We start from the raw sequence: 19,698 nt of genomic DNA, 5'->3' as shown, positions 1-19,698 counted from the left end.
CCCCTCGGCGATCCTCGACCCCTCGAACCCTCGACGACCCTGGAACCCTCGACCCCTAGACGACCCTCTTCTTCCTCTCATGTTCGAGAGGATCGCCGAGGGGTCGGGAGGTTGCCTAGTGTCAAAGGATTCAACAAAACCATGTCTTCATCATTAGGCGAAAGTAACATGTGCATGATGGTACGAAGCTCTTCAAAGTTGTTCTGGAACGGACTCCCAGATAGGATAATCCGCCTTTTGGTACAAAGTTCAGCAAGAGCCTTCCGAATATCGCTATTTGGAAGGCCTTTGCTGAATTGGTACCAAAAGGCGGATTATTCTATCCGGGACTCCATTCCAAAACAACTTTGCAGAACTTCGTACCAACATGCCTTGGTTACTTCCGGCTAATGATGAAGGCATGGATTTCTTCAATACTTTGACACTAGGAAACCTCTCTCGACCCCTCGGCGATCCTCGACCCCTCGAACCCTCGACGACCCTGGAACCCTCGACCCCTAGACGACCCTCTTCTTCCTCTCATGTTTGAGAGGATCGCCGAGGGGTCGGGAGGTTGCCTAGTGTCAAAGGATTCAACAAAACCATGTCTTCATCATTAGGCGAAAGTAACATGTGCATGATGGTACGAAGCTCTTCAAAGTTGTTCTGGAACGGAGTCCCAGATAGGATAATTCGCTTTTTGGTACAAAGTTCAGCAAGAGCCTTCCGAATATCGCTATTTGGAAGGCCTTTGCTGAATTCGTACCAAAAAGCGGATTATTCTATCCGGGACTCTATTCCAGAATAACTTTGCAGAACTTCGTACCAACATGCCCTGGTTACTTCCGGCTAATGATGAAGGCATGGATTTCTTCAATACTTTGACACTAGGAAACCTCTCTCTACTTCCGGCTAATAAGAAGAAGAAGAAGAAGAAGAAGAAGAAGAAGAAAAGAAAAAAAAGAGGAGAAGAAGAAAGGAATAGTGGAGAAAAGAGAAAATAGAATATTCTATTTTCTCTTCTTCTCCACTATTCCTTTCTTCTTCTCCTCTTCTTTTTCTTCTTTTTTCTTCTTCTTATTTATTTCTCCTCTTCTTTTCGGTAGAGGAAACCCTAAATAGCCAGCAAGTATCGTGGGTGTGAGATACATGTGGCCTTCGGTGTCGGACACTACATCCACGTCCCACAAGTGATGTGGGGGTCGAAGCCCGCGCCACTTGTGGGATGTGGATGTATTGTCCGACACCGACGGTACATGTATCTCACACCGACGATACTTTCTATTTAGGGTTTCTCCTCTACCGCTCGGCGACCCTCTCGACGACCCTCATTCCCGATAAAATAAAGAGGAAGAAGAAGAAGAAAAAAGAAGAGAAGAAAGAATAGAGGAGAAGACTTCCTCTTCTTCCTCTCTTCTTCTTCCCCTTCTTCCTCGCTTCTCTCATGAATGTCCGGCGTTCTCGACCCCCCCCCCCACGTGTCGAAGAAAAAAAAGAAGAAGAAAAATAGGAGAAGAAGAAAGGAATAGAGGAGAAAAGAGAAAATAGAATATATATTCTATTTTTCTCTTCTTCTCCTCTATTCCTTTCTTCTTCTTCTCTTCTTTTTCTTCTTTTTTCTTCTTCTTATTTATTTCTCCCCGTCTTCCTCTCCCCCCTCGGCGACCCTAGACCCCCTCTCGACCCCCTCTTCTTCTCCCTCTTCTAATTCATTTGTTCATATGAATACACAAACATTTTCATATTTACAATAATTAATATCACCAAAAAAATCTATGAACAGAAAAAAATCCTATATTCTTTCTTCTCCTTCATATTTACTATTTTTTGCATATGAACAGAAAAAAATCTATGAAAAAATCATATGAAAAAATCCTATATTCTTTCATATTTACTATTTTTTGCATATATACATGAAAAAAAAGCATATAACAGAAAAAAAAGCATATAACAGAAAAAAAGCATATAACAAAAAAAATATGCTAGCTAGGGCGCCGCGGCCGGACCAGAGGACGACGGCGACGGCCACGGCAACGATGGGGGCGGGCGGGCGACGGCGACGGCGATGATGGGGGCGGGCGGGCGACGGCGACGGCGACGGCGGGGCGGCGCGCGGCGCGGGCGACGGCGACGATGGGCGCGGGCGACGGCGACGATGGGGGCGGCGGCGTCGGGGCGGCATGCGGCGCGGGCGACGTGGGCGACGGCGACGGGGGCGGGCCGGGGCGGGCCGGGGCGGCACGCGGCGCGGGCGACGGCGACGATGGGGGCGGGCGGCGTCGGGGCAGGGACGAGGGCGGTGCGGGGCGGCGCAGGGACGAGGGCGACGGCGACGGGGGCGGGCCGGGGCGGCGCGCGGTGCGGGCGACGGCGACGATGGGCGCGGGCGACGGCGACGATGGGGGCGGGCGGTGTCGGGGCAACTGCAGGATGAGAATGAAAAAATGCTAAGTGCTTCCTTATATAGAACAGGCTTTAGTTCCGGTTCGTGGCAGCAACCGGGACCAAAGGTGGGCATTAGTCCCGGTTGGTGCCACGAACCGAGACCAAAGGTCAATTTTCGGCAGGCCAAAGGGCGGGAAGCGGCGACCTTTGGTCCCGGTTGGTGGCACCAACCGGGACTAACCACCAACCGTGACCAATGCCCCCTTTAGTCCCGGTTGGTGCCACACCGGGACCAATGCCCTTGTGCGCCCCGCGCCCAGAAGTTTAGTCCCACATCGCTAGCTGAAGGGCGCCGATACTGGTTTATAAGCGCTGCTCTGCCTCCCCTTTCGAGCTCCTCTCAAATGCAGGCTTTCGGGCCTAAACTGCTACTGCCTGTGGGCCTGTTGGGCCTCTGCGGGCCTGAATCCTGGCCCATGTAGGGTTTCTAGTCGTATTCAGGCCGTGGAGGCCCAGTAGGTGGCATTTTTTTTGGTTTTTTCTTTTCTATTTCTACATTTTTTTGGTTTTTTATTTTTTTTGTTTCTACTTAAAACTAAATAATTACAGTTTTTTTAGTGATTTCTTTTTGCTTTTAGGTCACAAAAATTATAAACTTTCTGTTAGTGCCATTAGTTTTAAATTTTAAATAGTTTAAATTTGAATTTTTAAAAATTTGTGTGAATCACTAGTTTATGAATAACTTTACTATAAAATTAGAATTTTTTTCTATTTATTTTTTATTTCTACTTACAACTAAATACTTACAGTTTTTTAGTGATTTCTTTTTCCTTTTAGGTCACAAAAATTATAAAATTTCTGTTAGTGCCATTAGTTTTAAATTTTAAATAGTTTAAATTTGAATTTTTAAAAATTTGTGTGAATCACTAGTTTATGAATAAATTTACTATAAAATTAGAATTTTTTTCTTCTTTGCTATTTATTTTTTATTTATACTTACAATTAAATACTTATAGTTTGATTTTAGGTCACACAAATTATATTCTTTTTGCTATTAAAGAATATTATAGTTTTATTTAGTTGATCATAACATAATATTTTAATTGATTGTTTTTATTTTCATAAAAGTTTTGTAGTTCATTCTGTTTGCTATTAATTCATTCTTTGAGCTAAATGACTCTGAAATTGGAAAGCATTTCAAAATGAACTCTGAAAAGGTTGAAAGTTGGCATGGTATCATCATTTCACCCACATAGCATGTTCCAAAAAGTAGAGAGGGTTACGACAAAAACTTGATGCACTTCGTGTACAAAATGGACAATCACTTTCGAAGTATCAAAGTTTCGAACCATAAGACATGAAAGCATATCAAATGAACTCTGAAAAAGTTGAAAGTTGGGATGGTATCATAATTTCACCCACATAGCATTTGCTTATTGCGGGAGAAAGTCTTCACTTTTTCTTTGCTTGTGTCATTTGCTTATTGCGCCGTAACCATGGATAATCTTCATTGTTTATCAGGATGCTTAGGTCAGCCTTGACATTGAAGGGAGGAATTTCATGAAACTTTTCATAATCTTCAGACATGTCTGTCTTGCCGTCCACTCCCAGGATGTCCCTTTTTCCTGAAAGAACTATGTGGCGCTTTGGCTCATCGTATGATGTATTCGCTTCCTTATCTTTTCTTTTTCTCGGTTTGGTAGACATGTCCTTCACATAGATAACCTGTGCCACATCATTGGCTAGGACGAACGGTTCGTCAGTGTACCCAAGATTTTTCAGATCCACTGTTGTCATTCCGTACTGTGGGTCTACCTGTACCCCGCCGCCTAACAGATTGACCCATTTGCACTTAAACAAAGGGACCTTAAAATCAGGTCCGTAATCAAGTTCCCATATGTCCACTATGTAACCATAATATGTGTCCTTTCCGCTCTCGGTTGCTGCATCAAAGCGGACACCGCTGTTTTGGTTGGTGCTCTTTTGATCTTGGGCGATCGTGTAAAATGTATTCCCATTTATCTCGTATCCTTTGTAAGTCAATACAGTCAAAGATGGTCCCCTGGACAACAAGTACAACTCATCACAAACAGTGTTGTCACCTCTGAGACGTGTTTCCAACCAACTGTTGAAAGTCGTGATGTGTTCACATGTAATCCAGTCGTCGCACTGCTCCGGGTGTTTGGAGCGCAGACTGTTCTTGTGTTCATCGACATACGGGGTCACCAAGGTAGAGTTCTGTAGAACTGTGTAGTGTGCTTGAGACCAAGAATATCCGTCCCTGCATATTATTGAGTCTCTTCCAAGAGTGCCTTTTCCAGTCAGTGTCCCCTCATACCGCGATTTAGGGAGACCTATCTTGTTAAGGCCAGGAATGAAGTCAACACAAAACCCGATAACATCCTCTGTTTGATGGCCCATGGAGATGCTTCCTTCTGGCCTAGCGCGGTTATGGACATATTTCTTTAGGACTCCCATGAACCTCTCAAAGGGGAACATATTGTGTAGAAATACGGGCCCCAGGATGACAATCTCGTTGACTAGATGAACTAGGACGTGCGTCATGATATTGAAGAAGGATGGTGGGAACACCAGCTCGAAACTGACAAGACATTGCGCCACATCACTCCTTAGCCTTGGTACGATTTCTGGATCGATCACCTTCTGAGAGATTGCATTGAGGAATGCACATAGCTTAACAATGGCTAATCGGACGTTTTCTGGTAGAAGCCCCCTCAATGCAACCGGAAGCAGTTGCGTCATAATCACGTGGCAGTCATGAGACTTTAGGTTCTGAAACTTTTTCTCTGGCATATTTATTATTCCCTTTATATTCGACGAGAAGCCAGTCGTGACCTTCATACTGAGCAGGCACTCAAAGAAGATTTCTTTCTCTTCTTTCGTAAGAGCGTAGCTGGCAGGACCTTTATACTGCTTCGGAGGCATGCCGTCTCTTTCGTGCAAACGTTGCAGGTCCTCTCGTGCCTCAGGTGTATCTTTTGTCTTCCCATACACGCCCAAGAAGCCTAGCAGGTTCACGCAAAGGCTCTTCGTCACGTGCATCACGTCGATTGAGGAGCGGACCTCTAGGTCTTTCCAGTAGGGTAGGTCCCAAAATATAGATTTCTTCTTCCACATGGGTGCGTGTCCCTCAGCGTCATTCGGAACAGCTAGTCCACCGGGACCCTTTCCAAAGATTACGTAGTGTAAATCATTGACCATAGCAAGCACGTGATCACCGGTGCGCATGGCGGGCTTCTACCGGTGATCTGCCTCGCCTTTGAAATACTTGCCTTTCTTTCGATATTGATGGTTGGTCGGAAGAAATCGACGATGGCCCAGGTACACATTTTTCCTGCATTTGTCCAGGTATATACTTTCAGTGTCATCTAAACAGTGCGTGCATGCGTGGTATCCTTTGTTTGTCTGTCCTGAAAGGTTACTGAGAGCGGGCCAATCGTTGATGGTCACGAACAGCAACGCCTTAAGGTTAAATTCCTCCTGTCTGTGCTCATCCCATGTACGTACACCGTTTCCATTCCACAGTTGTAAAAGTTCTTCAACTAATGGCCTTAAGTACACATCAATTTCGTTGCCGGGTTGCTTGGGGCCTTGGATGAGAACTGGCATCATAATGAACTTCCGCTTCATGCACATCCAAGGAGGAAGGTTATACATACATAGAGTCACGGGCCAGGTGCTGTGATTGCTGCTCTGCTCCCCGAAAGGATTAATGCCATCCGCGCTTAAAGCAAACCATACATTCCTTGGGTCCTTTGCAAACTCATCCCAGTACTTTCTCTCGATTTTTCTCCACTGTGACCCGTCAGCGGGTGCTCTCAACTTCCCATCTTTCTTTCGGTTCTCACTGTGCCATCGCATCAACTTGGCATGCTCTTCATTTCTGAACAGATGTTTCAACCGTGGTATTATAGGAGCATACCACATCACCTTCGCAGGAACCCTCTTCCTGAGGGGCTCGCCGTCAACATCACCAGGGTCATCTCGTCTGATCTTATACCGCAACGCACCGCATACCGGGCATTCGTTCAGATCCTTGTAGGCACCGCGGTAGAGGATGCAGTCATTAGGGCATGCATGTATCTTCTCCACCTCCAAACCTAGAGGGCATACGACCTTCTTTGCTGCGTATGTACTGTCGGGCAATTCGTTATCGTGGAAGCTTCTTCTTCAATATTTTCAGTAGCTTCTCAAATCCTTTGTCAGCCACAGCATTCTCTGCCTTCCACTGCAGCAATTCCAGTACGGTACCGAGCTTTGTGTTGCCATCTTCGCAATTGGGGTATAACCATTTTTTGTGATCCTCTAACATGCGATCGAACTTCAGCTTCTCCTTTTGACTAATGCATTGCGTCCTTGCATCGACAATGACCCGGCGGAGATCATCATCATCGGGCACATCGTCTGGTTCCTCTTTATCTTCAGCAGCTTCACCCGTGGCAGCATCAGTGGGCACATCGTCTGGTTCCTCTTGATCTTCACCAGCTCCCCCCGTTGCAGTGTCACCGTATTCAGGGGGCACATAGTTGTCATCGTACTCTTCTTCTTCGCCGTCTTCCATCATAACCCCTATTTCTCCGTGCCTCGTCCAAACATTATAGTGTGGCATGAAACCCTTGTAAAGCAGGTGGGAGTGAAGGATTTTCCGGTTAGAGTAAGACCTCGTATTCCCACATTCAGTGCATGGACAACACATAAAACCATTCTGCTTGTTTGCCTCAGCCGCATCGAGAAACTCATGCACGCCCTTAATGTACTCGCGGGTGTGTCTGTCACCGTACATCCATTGCCGGTTCATCTGCGTGCATTATATATAATTAAGTGTCCAAATTAATAGAAGTTCATCATCACATTAAAACCAAAGTGCATACATAGTTCTCATCTAACAATATATAGCTCTCCAGAGCATCTAATTAATTAAACCATACACTGAAACTATGTAAAACATTTCAATGCGAAAACAAATGCGATCATAATCGCAATCAAGGTAACAATTGATCCAACGGCATAATGATACCAAGCCTCGGTATGAATGACATATTTTCTAATCTTTCTAATCTTCAAGCGCATTGCATCCATCTTGATCTTGTGATCATCGACGACATCCGCAACATGCAACTCCAATATCATCTTCTCCTCCTCAATTTTTTTTATTTTTTCCTTCAACAAATTGTTTTCTTCTTCAACTAAATTTAACCTCTCGACAATAGGGTCGGTTGGCATTTCCGATTCACATACATCCTAGATAAATAAAATCTATGTCACGTTGGTCGGCATAATTTTCATAAACAATAAATGAACCAATAGTTATGAAGATAATATACATACCAAATCCGAATCATAGATAGGACGAGGGCCGACGGGGGCGGATACCAAAACCATCGCACTATATAAGATGCAATAATAAATGTAAGAAAATGATACAAGTATCTATCTAAACAGACAAGTAAGAATATTTTTCCTTTCAGAAAGAAGATAAGAACAAGAGGCTCACCACGGTGGTGTCGGTGATGAGATCAGCGCGGGTGATCGACGGCGGTGAAGACGGGGACGGGGCGTGACGGACCACTAAATCTAGACAAATCTCGAGGAAAATGGAGCTTGGAGGTCGAGCTTCGATAGGAGAAAGTTTAAGTAGTGTGGCTCGGGCATTCCATCGAACACCTCATATGCATAGGAGGTGAGCTAGAGCACCACAAACCCCTCCCCTCGCCGGCCAGAGAAAAACAGAGCACTGGAGTGCTCTGCTCGCGGGCGAGGGTATATATAGGCACCTCATTGGTCCCGGTTTGTGGCAAGAACCGGGACTAAAGGGGAGCCTTTGGTCCCGGTTCAGGCCACCAACCGGGACCAATGGTGGTGGGCCAGGAGCGAGGCCCATTGGTCCCGGTTCGTCCCACCAACCGGGACCAAAAGGTCCAGACAAACCGGGACCAATGGCCCACGTGGTACGGCCGGCCCCCTGGGCTCACGAACCGGGACCAATGCCCACATTAGTCCCGGTTCTACACTGAACCGGGACTAATGGGCTGAGCCGGCCTGGACCATAGCCCTGTTTTCTACTAGTGTTTAAATCTTGATGAGAGCAGGCGGAAGGGAGACTAGCTTGTACTAGATGGATCCTCATCTTTCTGCTTGGTTACAAGTAAATCAAATCGCCAACGGCGGAAGGGGCGCGGCTACCTACACCACTAAACTCAAAGTTGGATCGGCGAATTTGTTTCTTTTCCTCCATACCTTTGGTTAAGACAAGTGATGTGTGCCTTCAGGAGAGAAGAGTTAATAGTGTGGCCGCGCGGAGAGAGCGCTTGTGTTTTGTTTATATTCTTTGAGTTGGTTGCTGTAACCTGATGAAAGAATTTCACAAACACTTGTTTCAGTATGTATACAGTAGTGTGCATCAGGTCTTTTTTTTCCTTGTTGTTATTATACGATGGTGTTTTCTCTATCACGGCATATGCCCTGTTTCACCACTACATACATAATCATGGATGATAGTTTATTTTTGGGTGATGTTGCCAAATTAAGTTGGCATCTTGCTTCTCTGCAAGTCAGACATGATGGATATGGACTGAGCGTATCTTCAGTTTACACCCATGGAGCTGCATTCAGAAAGAATAGAAACACATCTTCCTTTGCTAGCGGTCTTCTATAGAATTTGCATCGAAACACTTCATTCATTCATTTATTCATTCATTCAGAAGAAGAAGAACTGCCATTGCCATGATCTCACAAGAAAGGAGAGAGCAGAGTTGAAGTTGCATGTTCTTCTTCTTCGCACAATCAATCAGGTTTATCAGAGTTATGATTTATCAGAGTTGAGTTACTAACAGCGTTAAGCTCGTGCCTTTCAACAAAAAAAAAAAACAAAAAACGTTAAGCTTGTGCATTCTGGAGATGTCAACTGGATGGATGTACGCTAACATGTATAGGAGCCATCTTGAGTTCATTTTCATCTCCAGTCTGACTGAATCCTGTCGTAGCACTACCCAATGTTTCAACTGTGCTAGCCTTATGATTTATGAGTTATGACTTATGAGGCAGCTGCGAATTCTACTCTACATGGAATGTGAAAAATCTATCTAGATTATTCATTCATTTGGACTCGGTTGCAGCAGCTGTTAGAAATGAAGTTGAGAGAAGAGCAATGCGGAGTGGGGGAGATGACACTAGTATCGTGTAGTGGTGTTTTGTGACAGTCCAACCAAGGTCAACAGATTTGGCATTCGCCTGGATGGAAGAGAAGCCAGGCTTCCATTTTGTAGCTTGCTAACTGCAGACTGATTGTTCGTAAAGGTGGCTGCCCGTCAGGAGCTGAAACTCCCAAGAAAGGGACCCTTTAGTGCAGGTGCAAGTCTTCCGAAGCTATGGCACTCAACTTGTTATCGTCTCTGAATTTGTCTGAAGTCTCTGAATTTGTCTGAAGTTGGCTGAATTTTGTTATGCTGGCATAAAGGTCCTGGGCTTATGAGGCAGCTGCGAATTCTACTCTACATGGAAAGTGAAAAATCTTGATATGCTGCGTATTTCATATTATCGGTAACAAGCTTTTTTGTGTTGAGAAAACAATTCATAGTATAGTACTATATGTTGCAAACATGGTGAGAGGTGAGTGAGTCTTGTATGCTGTTTTATGCATGACAGGTGTTTGGGCAGCAGCTGCTGTTAGGAATGAAATTCAGAGAAGATGACAATAGTATATATCGCGTACTAGTGTTTTGTCACAGTCCAAGGAAGGAAGGTCAACAGATTCAGAGAAGCCAGGGTTCTGTTTTGTACCTTGACAACTGCATATATAGCGATTGTAGAGGTACGTGGATATATATAGATGGCCACCTTTCAAGACTCTGAAACTCTCAAGACTCTGAAACTTTTACAAGCGTTTATAAAAACGAAACACGTGGCTGCTTATATATATCCAAGTTATTCCTCAATGCAGTGGATCAAAGTGATGCACCTGAAACTTGAGTTCCGATACTAACATGATTTTTGTACCTGAAACATACCTACTTCTTGTATGTTAAGCTTCATGCAGAACTCACGTATGACTCAAGAGGCCTCTACGTGGACACAAAGGGGGGCTATCAGCAATTTTTAAATAAATTGCACAAACCAGGACTTGAACTCAAGACCTTATCTCTGATACCAAGTTAAACGTGGACCGAAAGTGGGCTGCAATTTAATTGCGCCGGCCGGGTCTTGAACTCAAGACCTCTTGGCTCTGATACCATGTAGAAGTGCATGCTCTAGCCAATGCAATCAAAAGACCGATCTAGCCAATGTACATCGCTAGAGTCAAAAGTATGCACGGCGAGACACTAGAGTCAAAATCCAGCCATGGACCAGCTTCTCGGATATGTTAGTGATGTGAAATGTGTTGGTTGTTCCTAGTCTACATGATAGTAGGGCTTATGGTTCAACAGCACTCGAAAAAAAATCATTTTAGCCTGCACATTTGTTGAGGGTGGACTGGAGAAGCTTCACTGGGATTAATATCTGGTGAGAAAATTGCTTTAACAAACAAGGTGAAAAAACATAACCTTGGAGATTCAATTCAACGGGGTTTATTTACACTGACATTATAGTGGCAGCGATAAGCAATCGATCAAGGCCATGTTTTGTTATGGACCATACTCTGACAAAACTGAATTCAGAAAGAAAAAAATATATCTATCTTTGAATTGGTATAGAGATTTATTCCCTCAAGGCGGTCCATATCATTTGACGTGCAGGGCGGTTGCCACTCCACCCCCTACCATGGTTGGCTTTGTGACATCCATCCTGCTTACCACATGTTTTTGCAGCTTGTGCTTCCACTGTGCTGTATATATATACATGGGAAGTGAAAAATATATATTAATGCCTTAAACCCGGGTGTATGGGAAGGGTGATTTCTCTGCAGTTGCTGCTTATTAGCTTGACATAATTGAAAACCACTTTTCATAAAAGAAATGTCTTTTCTTTTTCACGAATAATAACAGGGAGATCTCCCCCGGCCGGCTCCATTCATGGAAAGAAGCCTGAACAACAAGACCAGGCCCGATTACAAGGTTCAGAAAAAGCAAAGGACTACAAAGCAACCTCCACTGTGATTCAACAGAAGGTACTACTGCACAAGTTCAGGCACGATACTGCATGGAGAAGACATCTGACCACACAAAACATATCAGCATGCAGCTGAGAATGAGCAATCTCCAACAGTTGAGAATGTAAAAACCGTATCCACACAAGTAGCCCACTCAAGTAGAAATCTATTCTACTGAGTATAAATGGGTCAATCGAATAATTTATAGATAGGTAACCTCCATATTCTACACCAAAGGACAAAGCAACCTCCGCTGCGATCCGAAAGAAACTCCACAGGTTCCAGGTACGACTGTAGACGATGTGCTGTTCGAAATAAATGAAGAGGCAAAACTTTAAAATTAAGAAAAGTGAACTTTTGAATACATAACATACTGATATTTTTCATTTCGTTTTTATGGGTTTTTTCTTCTAGATATGGTTTTTCTGTTATTTTTTATATTTTTATACTATAATTCTAATATAAGATGAACATTTTTTAAATACACATTTAAGATTTATTTGTTATATGGTAAATTTCTTATACATAGTGAGCTTTTATTAATTTATGGCAAGATTTTCATATATGATTAACTGTTATTAAATGTATGGTGAACATTTCTTAATATACTATTTATTTTTCAATATGAAATAAAATATTTTAAACCCATACAAAACAATTTTTCAATCTATTTTCTATTTTTTAATCTCCCTCCATTCATAAATATAAGATGTTTTAACTTTTTCTGAATCGGATGTGTATAGACATATTTTAGTGTGTTTGTTCACTCATTTCAATCCGTATGAAGCCCATATTACAATATTTATGAACGGAGGGAGTAGGTTTTCAATTATTTAACTATTTAAAAACGTAAAAACGTACTTGACCCTAACGCCCTGCTCATTTGTTTTTGCCATGGATCGTCATATGACGGCCCATGCACACAGGTCTCCATAAATTCGTGAGTGCTCTTATATGATGCTCACTGCGTTATATGGAGCTCAACGATCAGGGCACGTTAATGGGTCGAATGCCAATTCCATGTCGTCCTGTTTTCTTTGCGGAGCGCTCCTATGGTTTTGATTTTTATATTTCGTACAAAACATGATTTTTCAGAGATAAAATTTGAAAAATAATAATAGTTCAGAAAACATTTTTTTAACACTACATGAACATTTCTAAAAATATGTGAATTTTTAAAAATATGAATATTTTTTAAAAAATGTGAATATTCACATAAATATGCATGCACACTTTTGTAAAAATATGTTCAGCGTGTATTTCAAGATGATTATCATGTACTAAGAAAAAGCCCACCGTGTTCAAAACAATGTTCACCATGTTTTAATGAATCTTGGTAGGCTTAAGCATGTTCATAGTGTACCAAAAAAGCCTGACGAGTTCAAAAAAATGTTCACCATGTATTAGAAAATATTCACCAGGATTAAATAAATGTTCACCCTGTTGTAAAAATTGCTCAGCATGTATTGTCCACCATCTACTAAATATGACCACTGTGTTTTAAAAAGTATTCACCATATATTAAAACATGTTTTTCGTTCAAAAAAAGTTCAGCATGTTCACCGGGCTGAAAAAATATTCACCATGCATTAAAGTAATGTTCAGCGTGTATTAAATAAACGTTCACCTGCTTAAAAACTCGTTCAATGTGTATTTAAAAATTATTCACCAGGCTTTACGACATGTCCGTTGTGTTCTTTTTCACAAATACTCATATAAAACACAAAGACAAATGTGTTTTTACTAATGAAAAAGGTAATAAAGGGGGGAAAAGGAGCAAAAGAAAGAAGTAAGAAAACAAACAATGGAAACGGGAAAAGGAAAATAGTATAAAATGAGTCTGCAGAATTGGTGCAAAGGAAATAATTCGGCGATAGAAGCACTGATGGGCCAGCAAAACTAAGTGCAAAACTACGCCAAACAACCATGCCACCATCGAAATTATACCAATCCTTAGCTAAATCACCATAATAAGAATTTACACTAATCCTCAAATAGTGGGTATCCCCTTTGAATCTAAAAATTATATAAACAACATGTCCAAGTCAATCAACCTGTCATACATATTGTCTCACAAATTACTCCAATTTTACAATATTAGTTTACGGAGGGAGTACTTCTTTACTAACAAGGTACACTACAAGTATATCTCTCTACTTCTTTACTATGTACAGTTGCATGGGTTCTACGTAAAAACTATTTGTGATTTATATCTTTGAGAAGATGCTTAGTTGCTGAAGAACTGAAGATTAATAAGTATCCTGATTCCTTGGTATGTTGCTGTAACTGAAGATTCAGCAAACATATATAATGGCAGCAAGTGCTGTATGTTTATGATAGGTGTTTTGGCACTATTGGATAGTAGCAGCTGCCAGTGTTTTGAAATAATTAATTTGTATTTTAGCCCATGCTACGGAAGTCCGTCAATTTTTTTCTTAGTATCTAAGTATTCCTCTTGTCGCTTAAACTGATGTATGTAGAGTTGTAGACGTATTTCAGTGCTAGATACATCCGTTTGAGGCGACAAGTAGTTGTGGACGGAGGCAGGGAGTAGGAAAAAAAGAAAAGAGAAAGAATAGTACTACAAGAAAATAATGAAAGAAAAAATGAGAAAAGAGAGAGGCCCATCAGGTATCATCATCATGCGCCGCGAGGCCCACCTCATCCCCGTCTGCCGGAACGGAACCGATGGGCCTCAAAGCCGCCGTCTTCCTCGCCGTCACCTCTCCTACTCCTCCTCCAGGGGCAGCAGGGCGGCCGCCTCCCGCATTTCAGCAGCGGTGATGGCCACGGCGGTGGTGGTGGGCGGCGGTAGAGTCGGACAGGCGCTGCTCTCCCTTCTCCGGCAGAGCCGGCCGGGCCCATCCTCGTCTGCACCCGCTACACGACCTCGACGCCACCCCCAAATCCCGGTGGCCCGACCTCGTCTTCTTCCAAAACAGTCAAGGAGTACTGTTTCTGTTTGTAGATATATATGTTACCTTTCTGAATTCTTTTACATCGGATCATGCATGCTGTCAGTTTTCTTCAGCAATTCAATTTCGTAGACATCGGCCATATATTCAGAAGAAGCCATCTAAGGTAGACATCGATTATATCATGTATAAACGGATCGAACGAATAAGGTATAGTATACATACATAATTTTGTTCTACATCAAAGGACAAATCAACATCCAAGTAATCCAAAAATGAACTTCACAAGTTCAGTTTTCTTCAGAGCTGTGGTGCACTTCCCAACCGCCGTGAAAGAGGCCTACCAATTCCCCAATCTATGCAATGGAACCTGCACTTGTACTACATTGGTCTTCAAAATTAGTAACATTTTTTTTAAAAAAGGAATATCACTAATAGAAAAAGGGTCTAATGTGAAACTCATTAGTCCCGGTTTACAATTGAACCGGTACTAATGTGACCATTAGTGCCGGTTTCAATGGCCAGGCGGGCGGCGCTCATTAGTACCGGTTCGTGGCGAACCTTTAGTACCGGTTCGTGCCACGAACCGGTACTAAAGAGGTGGTGGCCTTTAGTACGGGTTGGTGGCTCCAACCGGTACTAAAGGGGGGTCTTTAATACCGGTTCATGCCACGAACCGATACTAAAGAGGTGGTGGCCTTTAGTACGGGTTGGTGGCTCCAACCGGTATTAAAGACCCCCCCCCTTTAGTACCGGTTGGAGCCACCAACCCGTACTAAAGGTGGTGCGCTGCCACCCGCAGTGCACAATGTTTAGTCCCACCTCGCTAGTTGAGAGGAGCTCGCACCGGTTTATAAGCCCCGCCGCGGCTACCGTGTCGAGCTCCTCTCTAAGCAGGCCTTTGTGGGCCTATTGCAAGTCTTCTGCCCTGTGGGGCCTATTGGGCCGTACGGGCCTACATCCTGGCCCAACTAGAGATTGGGTTAGTCGTATGCAGGCCGTGCCGGCCCAATAGGCGGGCTGTTTTTGCTTTATTTCAAAAAAAATCCTTACCAACCGGGACTAAAGGTCTCCCAGACCACGGCGCGTCTCGTGCCACGTGGTGGGCTTTTGGTCCCGGTTCGTGTTGAACCGGGACTAAAGGGGGGGACCTTTAGTCCCCACTCTTTAGTACCGGTTTCAGAACCGGTATTAAAGGTCCTTACGAACCAGTACTAAAAGTCATGTTTCTACTAGTGTATATTAATATCATGAAGATACCAATTACACTCAACCTCTGCACCAACAGGAAGACATTCAGGATGCACACAGCCAAAGAAGAAAACAAAATAAGAATGGAAAAAACATGCCCGCTCCACACGGCTTTGACATAACAGTTGGAGTGGAGGAACGATTGGTTCTACTCGCTCACTGAAAAGGCCCTAGCGGAATGTGTAATTTATGTGAAAGACAAGTAATATGTAATTTATATTATTGGCGACAAGCTATTATGCGGTGGAGAAAATAATTTATATTACCGGCACTATTCAATTGCAGCAGTCATTAGCGTTAATTGCTTCTGGATTTTTTTAAGGGGTAATTGCTTCTGGATATGTTACCTTGTCCAGTGCAACCGGAAGACCCAGCTAGGTAGGTATCTACTCCCTCCTTTCCGGTTTATAAGGCTCAATTCAAAAATCTCACCAACCAAGGTAGATGATGAGTGGTGGAATATTTTTTTTAGTTTGAAAAAGCACCCAATTAATGCTCTTGTTTTTCTCAAAAAAACTATGTTTACCAATGCATTAATTGGTAAATAATTAGACTGAGTAATACAAAAGAAAATGATGTTAGAATTAAGCACGACTTAACTTGCTCGGAAACGTGCATGTGTCCTAGTCCAATTAGGTTTAATAGTCCTACTAGGATTAGATTTCCTACACGTCTCGGTCATGTAACTAGCTATATATACATGTACGCCCCCTGTTAAGAACCAGCCTGTGGCCATCAACAGAGTCTACCGATCCGTTTTTCCTGTTTGCTTTCGCCAAGTTTACGCACCAGTTCCGCCGACGACGCCGAAGTGAATCGATCGCTAGCTCCAAGGTCACGTACGAGGAGCATGCGGCTAGACGTGCATGTGCTGGGTACTGTTCATCAATCAAGGTGACTGTTAGCTAGCTTTGCACGTGCGTGTATGTCCTGCTGCTATCTGGTAAATTGAACTAGCGATCAAAAGCCAACAAATGATGTAAAGTTCTATACCAAATTACTAATAGTGGCTTGCAACCAACAACTCTTGTGTGATTAGCTGTTTAGCGCGGCTGAGGAGGTGTTTCAGTGTTTACCATTTGAATTCAAAGAAAGTCATGTCAGAAGAAAAGCAAACTGCCTCAAATAACAGAAAATCCAAATCAAAATAGTGGCAGTGTGGCCCCAACTTTATCAAATAAACAAGTATTCACCATAAGTGAGTTAGGCAAAATGATGAAGAGTTGCAGGCTGCACCCTGCACCTAGGTTTGCCACAGATAAGCTAGACGAACAGAAATTCAAAATGGGAATAGTGATATGCTACACCGCAACGAAATAAATACATTTGATTTTTTTTACCAGACTAGAGTAGATTTTTGGTCTGAGATAAATGGTTGTATACCATTGCGTATCCCATGGGGGTAGTACTACTATTCTATTAACAGAAGATAGTTTTATTTCATCTATAACAAATTCGGATGCACTGACACATGGCATAGAAACATGAATCGGAAGAATAACAAACTTTAGACAGTTAAGGTACAACGCAGCAAGAATCAATATGGGATAGATGATAACCAAGACCTCGATCAGCATTTTATGTAACATAACAGTACAAATATAATAGCTTATTAACTTAGATTTTGTATGTATACTAAGTGTGAAAATGCTAAAATAACTGGGAGTGCTCCAGATGGTTTGAGTGTGGACGTTTGGAACAGCCATTGCCCCGGTTCAACTCCAGGCAGCACAGAAAAACTCCGTTTGTTCCCAAGCAAGAGAAAAATCGGGATATGTTCACAAGAGTGGGTAAAGAAAACTTTGGCAGCTGGGGAGCAAAAAAAAGCCAGCCGAGGTTTCACAACAAAAAAAGTGGGAAACTACTAAAGGTACTAGAACATGATGTAAAAAATCTTCTAGTACAACAATTGGAGCTCTAGCATTACTTCATTAGCCCATATATAAACCCTGTTTGACAAAAAAGAAAACCCGTAATAATTAGTAATGTGTGCTCTGCTCCGAAGATATATCGGTTAAATTACCTGATTGGTTGCTGCAGTATAGGCCCTCTTTTCAAATCCCCCAGCGATTTCTCGAAGTTGGTTCAGTTCCTCTGGCTTACATACTCGCAGAAAATTCTTCATAGCTTCCATTCTACACGCATAATGCAAAATGGGAATAAGTTGGATCTGAGATGAAAAGCGGAACGAGTAGGCAGAGGAGCAGCCAACGAGGGTAGATCTGCCAGTAAACATGAATGGTTTACCAGCCATGAGAAATTTGCCAGTAAACTTGTGTTAAATTGTTCAGTAAATGAAGCTGGATTCAAAGCCTAGCAGGCGCCCCACAAGTTGCATTTCTTTTTTAATATTAATAAGAATCGAAGGGAGCTGGGAGCTAGATCGATCGACGACGACGAATCAGAACTGGGTGGAAGCTAAATATGAGATGGATGGATGAAAAAGCTGACGGAAATTCTTCTTTATTTCGGTTGTATTGTGTGGAAGGAAACCCGAAAATTGGGTGGAACCGTGGAAGGGCAAATAAGATGAAATCAAATCGAATGAATTAGAGTGAATCCCAACATACATACATCATATGGACGATCCTGCTGCGCCCTCTGGGCTGGAGCTCGGCTCGCCAATCAGCGCCGGCGGCAAGGTCGGGCCGGCAGTTGGCGTCCATGATCTGGATCTGCGATTCCTCGTCTAGTCCCCTTGACTTGGCCGCTGCTCTCGCCTTCCACTCAAGTATACGATGCACTTTCCATCCCGCTCGTATTCCGTCAGCCTTGCTAGCTTACTACAAGTGGAATAATCTATCTATGACATATGGGTCCCACTTGTCAGCGGTGGGTTAGAAAATACAATAGGAAAGAAAAATGGCGTTCGGTGCCGTGCAAGCGCGAGCTAACCAGTACGGCAGGGCTACTTGACGAAATGGGGTTTTCCCCCGCCTTGTATTACAAAGCAAACCATCACCGATAAAATCAGATAGATGCTGGGGCGGAAGCAGCACAGGCACGCCAAAAAGAAACGAGAGAGCAAAAGAAAAGAAACGAATGCCGACACCGGCGGATCAACAAAAACGAAGAAGCTTCGCGACCGCCGCGCCCACCGAGGTTTCTCCACCAAGCTCCTATACTCCGAAGCGCGGCATCAGGAGCATACCAGGCCCACAGGCCCAGCCGAGACCTCAGAAGCTCGTAAAGCTCCCATCGTCGCGCTGCAGAAGGCACGCCGCCGGCACCACCACCTCCAACCTGAGCTCCTCCTCCTCCGCACCACGCCGAAGACGTCGCGGCCACGCCAATGGACAACCCGCTAGAATCCAGATGGGCCCCGCAAGGGCCAGATTTGGGTCGGGGGCGCGCCGCCGGCCACCTCACGGCCGCCCCGCTGCCAAGAGGTAGCACCGCCACTTCGCTAGCCGCCGGCGACCGTCGCCGGGTCGCCGGTCCGTCACCCAACCGAGTAGCACCGCCGCCGACCTCTGCCCCGGGAAGGAGAGCCGCGCGCGGGGGGACAGGAGTACCCGCCGCCGCCGACACCACCCGGGCCAGCGCCGGGGGCGTCCGCTGGCTGCGGCGGAGGAGAGCAACAAATTGGGACACCGAGAGGGAGAGGAAGGAGCACGCCGCCCCGGCCACCACCCGGGGAGGCGGCGCAAGGGTGGGACCGGGAGGGGGAGGGGGGAGGACGGGTCGAGGCGTGCACCCGCCGGCAGCCGGCGGTGGCGGAGGAGGAACCCTAGCGGGAGGGACAGCAGGGCTACTTCATGCCTACCATTGAGATAGCATGATCTTTTCGACCCAAATATCCTCTGTAGTTCCGGGCGAACGACCTGGTCACTGACCGGGCACCTATACGTCCTTATATACACTCCTGGTCACTGACCGGGCACCTATACGTCCTTATATACACTCCATATCTAGAGCGGATATACACTCTATATCAATGGCAAAACACCTTGCAAACCCTAAGAAGTTTTACAAAACTCTCTACTCTTCCCCCCCTATTCTTGGTTTCCATAACAAAGAGAAGGGAGAGGCCTTCCTGATTCACAATCTTGGGAAGCTCTC

The 19,698-nt window shown here is 44.1% G+C and overlaps 2 long non-coding RNA genes across 2 annotated transcripts; both read right to left on the bottom strand.

Annotated features, from left to right (window-relative positions):
* Positions 1–7,378: 7,378 nt before the first annotated feature.
* LOC147962886 (uncharacterized) lies at positions 7,379–8,149 on the bottom strand. The gene is made up of 3 exons (XR_015612256.1): positions 7,880–8,149; positions 7,714–7,771; positions 7,379–7,626 (listed from the first exon to the last, which is right to left on the bottom strand). It is a non-coding gene; the product is annotated as an uncharacterized LOC147962886 (long non-coding RNA).
* A 9,490-nt stretch (positions 8,150–17,639) lies between these two features.
* LOC147962885 (uncharacterized) lies at positions 17,640–19,455 on the bottom strand. The gene is made up of 3 exons (XR_015611735.1): positions 18,991–19,455; positions 18,211–18,407; positions 17,640–17,771 (listed from the first exon to the last, which is right to left on the bottom strand). It is a non-coding gene; the product is annotated as an uncharacterized LOC147962885 (long non-coding RNA).
* Positions 19,456–19,698: the final 243 nt, after the last annotated feature.

The sequence above is a fragment of the Triticum urartu genome, chromosome 7A (genome assembly GCF_056163025.1).
Source record: "Triticum urartu cultivar PI428250 chromosome 7A, HENAU_Tu73, whole genome shotgun sequence".
Classification (NCBI taxonomy): Eukaryota; Viridiplantae; Streptophyta; class Magnoliopsida; order Poales; family Poaceae; genus Triticum; species Triticum urartu.
The sequence above is the reverse complement of the archived record's forward strand: the minus strand, read 5'-3'. Positions and strand labels throughout refer to the sequence as shown.